The sequence below is a fragment of the Aquarana catesbeiana genome, linkage group LG03, assembly GCF_042186555.1.
Source record: "Aquarana catesbeiana isolate 2022-GZ linkage group LG03, ASM4218655v1, whole genome shotgun sequence".
NCBI classification, from domain to species: domain Eukaryota; kingdom Metazoa; phylum Chordata; class Amphibia; order Anura; family Ranidae; genus Aquarana; species Aquarana catesbeiana.
Window position 1 is genome coordinate 355183834 of NC_133326.1, and position 6675 is coordinate 355190508.

General features: G+C 43.4%; 1 pseudogene; it reads left to right on the forward strand.

Moving 5' to 3' along the window:
* Positions 1-2419: 2419 nt before the first annotated feature.
* Positions 2420-2538, forward strand: LOC141134987 (5S ribosomal RNA; annotated as a pseudogene).
* Positions 2539-6675: the final 4137 nt, after the last annotated feature.

Sequence of the window (6675 nt, forward strand, 5' to 3'; positions counted from 1 at the left end):
CACAATTTAACTCCAATTCATTTTTTACAGAGCGCTATAGTAAATTTGCAAATTCGCGCATAGCTAAAAAGTGTTTGCGAATGTGAAAATGTACGTTATATGCAAGTTTCAACCATTGCTTTTAATTGTACAGTTGTTACTGCCACAAAAAAATACATTTTAATTTTGATATGAACTGTTTATTTCTCCAAAATAAATTGTCCTTGCTGGGTTTTTATGTTGCTTCTTCTTCATAATTTTTTTTTAAGAATGCTCGTAATGTGTAATGTTTTCATGTCGTGGTAAAATATGTTTTCTTTTCATACATCAGGGGACACAGAGCCATAGTAATTATTATGTGGGTTATAGGCCACCTTCAGGTGATGGACACTGGCACGCCCTAAGACAAAAAATGCACTACCTATATAACCCCTCCCACTACTGGGAGTACCTCAGTTTTTTCACCAGTGTCTATATGTTAGTCACGGAGTAAAGATGTGCTGAGCTGAGCTTCTCTGGAGCAATCCTTACTGGGGCTAGCTATGCAGACGGATCCATTTAAGGTATCTTGCTGGCCGAATTGATAGTGTACCCGGTCCTCGTGTCCGAAGAAACAAAGTTTTTGCCTGTGAATGCTTCTCTTTTGAGAGCTGGACCCCGGAATACAGTACTTTTTGGTATTAAGGCCATAAAGTTTACTGCCGGTGGTGCTATTGCAGGTCCAGGATTGTGGGTTTCCTCGAGGTTCCCCAGCTCCTAAAGGTTTAACAGAACCCACTGTGAAGGGTAAAGATTGGGTCTGTTGGTTTACCACAGAAAACCCTGTGGTGGGAAAGGTAAGTGGAGTTTTTTTAAGAAATTTTTTAAATTTTCTTATGAATTGTCTCCTTTAAAATAAATGTTGTCATGCCTAAGTGTCACCACTGGGGGCTGTATGGAGCATGTACCTTCTCATGCTTTGCTCAGAAATCACGCTGTGTCACAGAAGCAGCAGACTTTTTTCCTCCAGCCAGGTGGGGGGTTTTTGCTTCCTCCAGACACCCCCAGCTGGGCTGAACTCTTCCCCTCTTCATGAGGTTGAGTATAAGGGATAACTGAAAACTATCGGCAATGCCGTTTTCTTTCACCGCCCCTACACGGGGCAGCTTCCAGGTCTCCTCCAAGCCATCCCTCCCTCACTCACAAGCCGGTCCCGTCGGAAAGCTCTTTTTGAAAGAGAAAGGAGGGGGGCGTGATGCGAGGTGGGGGCAAGGCTTAGCGCAGCGTTGGCGTCCTCCAACGCGGGAGTGTGTTTTTAAAGAAAAAAAAAACACTCCATTTGTGCTGGCTGCAAAATTGTCACAGAGACATAAGAGCAAAGGGAGCATGAAAGAGGTTTTGTTGACACAGGCATTTCCTGCTTAACACATTTACTATTTGCATGAGGCTAAGCGTTAATAGCAGGGGCAGTGGCTGGACTATTGCTCAAGCAGTGGATGCGATTTCTTCTGATAGTACCTCTGCTTTGTGCATCGGGCTAAGGTCAGAAGGGGGGTAAAACACCCCCAAAATAGAGCTAAAAGGGTCCCCCTCAAAGCTCTGGAAAGCCTACTGATCTCTACAAATGGCATCCTCCCCTGAGAGGGAGTGGTTGGTCAGAATGAGCATCGGGGCCATGAAATGTTTGCAACTGTTTTCAACACTGCAGCCCCTGTGTATTTTTCCCTCAGCCATGATGGGTTTTAAAAAAAAAAGTTTAGTGACTTTAATTGCACAGGTTCTCTTCCATTGCCCACGAACCTCAAACTGAAGAGCTAGGGGTGGAAGAAGACAAATCCCCTCAGGGGACTGTGGTGAGGCTGATGACTCTTCTGAGGTGTCAAATGTGGGAGAATCAGCTGGTTTCAAACTTAAGATTGATGGTGCAATTTCTTGCTGTATGGTTTGCTCCACAACTGAGTGTTTGGGTTTGCTAAAGCCTCCTCAAACTGTGCATGCGTTTTCCTGTCCATTATTGTTGGAAAAGTTTTTTTTGTATCTGAGATGATCTCCCAGATAAACATTATTTTTCCTCCTAAAAAAGTTTTACACTTTATCCTATGGTGGAGGAAATTCACTAAGTAGAGTATACCAGCAATTAACGCTGCTATATCCTCTGTGAGTAAGAGCTTTTGTTCAGCAGACAATGCTCAAATGCTTAGGTATCCAACGGATAAAATGTTGGAATTCCTGTTAAAAAAAAAACACTTTTTTCTCTGGCAGATTGAGCAGCCTGCGCTGACAGTAATTGCTTAATCATTGTGAGGCCAGTTTAAGAGGTGTTCAGGTATCCTGCTAAGCAGGCCCAGGATCTGGCAGCTTTATGTTTGCAATTGCTTTGTGAGTTTCTATTGTAGAACCTCCACAAGGTCCTCATGCAGGTGCTTGCTTATAAACTAGCCAAACGCACAACTGCTGAGATCCCTACGGCCACATCACCCTGAAAGCACCCGATCTTGTCTGATCTCAGAGGCTAAGCAGGGTCAGGCCTGGTTAGTACCTGTATGGGAGACCGCCTGGGAATACCAGGTGCTATACACGGTTCTGTGCACATTGTTGCTAACACAAACAGCTAAATGCATGAGTACGGGAACGCACGTCAGCGGAGGATAAACTTCCTTTCACCATGCAGAAGCTCGTGGCTAGTCTTCCTTTTGCGGTGAATTTGGGTAATTTATCCAAAGAAATACTAGTGGGAAAAGTAACCCTTTTGCCATTTAAGTAAAGGAGTAAATATATTTTCATTTTTAAAGCTCCTTCTTTTGTGCCAGGGGCATCAGCCTCCAGGCAGTCATGATGGCTTCCGCCGTCAGGTTCAAAATTTAAACCGCAGAATTAACCCCAGGGACAAAAGAGGTCTTGGGGGAGAAAACCTACAAGATACTGAAGCCTCCTTATGAGGAGGTGCCCAGCTCGCTCAATAGGGGGAATTCTGCTGCAGTTCTCAAGGATATGACAGGAAGATGAATAGGGGACTTCCTCAATAGCTCCAAAGTAAAAGCTGGAGTGCCAAGAGTTCCCGTCTCCTCATTTTTTTTCTCAGATCAAATCGTTACTAAGGATCCAGAGAAAAAGAAGTCTTTCTCTCAAGCATTGGACCATTTTTTTTGGCAAAAGTGGTCATGGTAAGAGCAGAGGTTGGGGTTTGGTTAAATCCAAATGGACATTCTGGATCTCAAAGATCTAAACTCTTCCCTGCTTACCAGAAATTTCTAAGCTTTGAGGTAGAAAACCTTCATTTCCAGTAGCTACTACACCTCGAGTGTTTATAAAGATCCTGGCTCCTCCTTTAGCCAGGTTAAGGGCTCAAAGTATAATGATACTAGCCTCCTTAGATGATCTACTCTTGATAGATTAATCGGTAGCCCATTTAAACCAAAGTCTGGTCACTGCAGTCAGCTACCTGGAATACTTTAGGTTGGATCCGCAACCTAGAAAAATCCTCCTTAAAACCATCCAGGAGATTGCAGTACTTAGGGCTGATCATAGATACAATAATGGCATAAAACAAGTAAAAATGTGCGCTGAACTGAAAAAAGCAAGCGGCCAGCAAAGTTCATAGATAACAAACAAAAAGTCACATGCATAAAAATTATTGCGGCGCTGAAAAGTTCAAAAATGAAATTGAAGAGTGGGAGGAATCCAATCACCAAATATATTGTGCAGATGTAGAAAGAGTCACTCGTCACCAAGTAGGCAGGCTGACATCCGTACGCTGATTGCTGCAGCCGTTTGTTCCTATCATTGATGCATGCTGTTTTAAGCTTCAACTGTAAGTTACTACAATAAAAGTTTTTTTATCTATCATTACGGGCTTCACTATGGGTCCTTCATTTTCTTTTCTCGGATATATGATGACTACATACCTGGATGCCTAATTCTGAAGTGACCATTGGGAGATGTTTATATGTGAAGGAAATCCCACGGATGTTGTGGTCTGATGAGGGGTTCCAGTGGGCTGGTTTTGCTGGATGCTATTGAGAATTTATCATCTATGCCTAATCCTTAACACCTTCTGGTAAGCAGACTACATTACCACGTGGTGACGAATGACTCTTTCTACATCTGCACAATATATTTGGTGATTGGATTCCTCCCACTCTTCAATTTCATTTTTGAACTTTTCAGCGCCGCAATAATTTTTATGCATGATCATAGATACAGTCCAGAAAAGGATATTTTTTGCCCCAGGAAAGAATTGATTCCCTAAAGGAACTGATTTGGTTGGTCAAAACAAATAAGAATCCTTCTATTTATCTTTGCATGAGTTTATTGGGAAAATGGTGGCTTCTTTCAAGGCCGTTCCTTATGCGCAGTTTCATTCAAGACTGCTGCAAAACAGTATCCTGTCAACTTGGAACAAAAAGGTCCAAACTCTGGACTCCCTGATGCATTTATCCGCCAAAGTGCGTCAGAGCCTCAATTGGTGGTTAACATAAAAAAATCTTCAAAAAGAAAAATCCTTTCTACCGATTACCTAGAAAGTAGTAACAACAGGTGTCAGCTTTTTGGGCTGGGGAGCAGTAATGGAAGTGAAGTGGTCCAAATCAGAGTTGAACCTGCCCATCAATATTCTAGAGATTTGGGCAGTACGCCTGGCCCTAAAGGCCTGGCTGCTCAGACTACGGAATTATCCTGTCAGGATCCAATCCGACAATGCCACAGCTGTGGCTTATATCAATCACCAAGGGGGCACGAGAAGTCGTGGGGCCCAGAGAGAGGTGAATCATATTCTGTCTTGGTCAGAAAACAACATCCCTTGCCTATCATCAGTTTTCATTCCAGGGATGGGGAATTGGCAGGCGGACTACTTGAGTCACCAACAATTGTTCCCGGGAGAATGGTCCCTTCACCCCGACATCTTTCTGTCAATATGCCAAAAATGGGGAGTTCCAGACGTTGATCTGTTTGTGTCAAGGTTCAACAACAAGATCGACAACTTTGTGTCAAGGACAAGGGATCCGATGGCATACGGAACAGATGCCTTGGTCATTCTATGCGTTCCCTCCTGTTCTGCTGCTTCCGCGTCTCCTACGCAGGATCAAGCAAGAGGGAAAGGAGGTGATTCTGGTGGCCCCAGCATGGCCCATAAGATCTTGGTTTGCCAAGATCATAAGGATGGCAGTAGGGGACCCTTGGACCCTGCCCCTGTGGCCAGACCTTCTCTCGCAAGGTCCGGTGTTCCATCCTACCTTACAAACGCTAAATTTAATGGGTTGGCTATTGAGACCCACATTCTAAAGGAGGGTGGACTGTCAGCTTCAGTAGTTTCTATCTTGGTTAATGCTAGGAAGCCGGCCTCCAGAATCATATATTATAGAGTCTGGAAGGCATATGTCTCCTGGTGTGAATCCAGGGGTTGGTACCCCAGGAAATATATCATAGGTAGGATCCTTGAGTTCCTACAGATGGGATTAGTAATGAAGCTGGCCTTGAGCACTATCAAGGGCCAGGTGTCGGCCTTATCTGTGTTTTTTCAACGACCACTTGCTTCACAATCTCTGGTTTTTAACCTTATCCAGGGGGTAATGTGGATTAATCCCCCAGTTAAGTCACCCCTGAACCCCTGGGACTTAAATTTAGTCCTGTCGGCTTTACAAAAACAGCCTTTTGAACTGATTCAGAATATTCCCTTGATCCTCTTGACGAGGGAAATAGTTTTCTTGGTTGCCATATCTTCTGCAAGGAGAGTATCAGAGTTGGCTACTCCTTCCTGTAAAGAGCCATATTTGATTATTTATAAGGATAAGGTTGTATTGCGGCCTCATCTTAATTTTCTACCGAAGGTAGTGTCAGGTTTTCATTTAAACCAGGATCTTGTTCTGCCTTAATTTTTTCCAGAACCTCGTTCTGTGGAAGAAAAGTCACTACATTCTCTTGATGTGGTGAGAGTGGTCAAGGTCTATTTAAAAGCGACTGCTCAGATTCATAAAACAGATATTTTGTTTGTGTTGCCAGATGGTCCTAAAAGAGAACAGGTGGCGTTGAAATCTACCATTTTCTAAATGGATTTGTCAAGTGATTGTTCAAGCTTATGGTTTAAAGAAGAAAATTCCTCCTTTTCATATTAAAGCGCACTCCACCAGGGCTGTTAGTGCTTCTTGGGCAGTGCATCACCAAGCCTCCTTGGCTCAGATCTGCAAGGCCGCAACTTGGTCTTTAATCCATACATTTACCAGATTCTATCAAGTAGATGTAAAAGGTCATGAGGATATCGCCTTTGGGCGCAGTGTACTGCAGGCTGCAGTATAAGTCCTCTAGTCTCTTGGTGCCCTACTTTTGTTGTGTCTCCCTCCCTTCAGTTGGCATTGCTATGGGACATCCCACATAGTAACTACTATGGCTCTGTGTCCCCTGCTGTATGAAAACAAAATAGGATTTTTAAAACAGCTTACCTGTAAAATCCTTTTTTTTAGGTACATCAGGGGACACAGATCCCTCCCTTCTTGGTATACACGTGTATTGCTTTGCTAAAAAACTGAGGTACTCCCAGTAGTAGGAGGGGTTATATAGGGAGTGCACTTTTTTTCTTAGGGCATGCCAGTGTCCATCACCTGAAGGTGGTCTATAACGCACATAGTAACTACTATGGCTCTGTGTCCCCTGATGTACCTCAAAGAAAAGGATTTTACAGGTAAGCTGTTTTAAAAATCCTATTTTTCTCTCTCTCACTTGTTG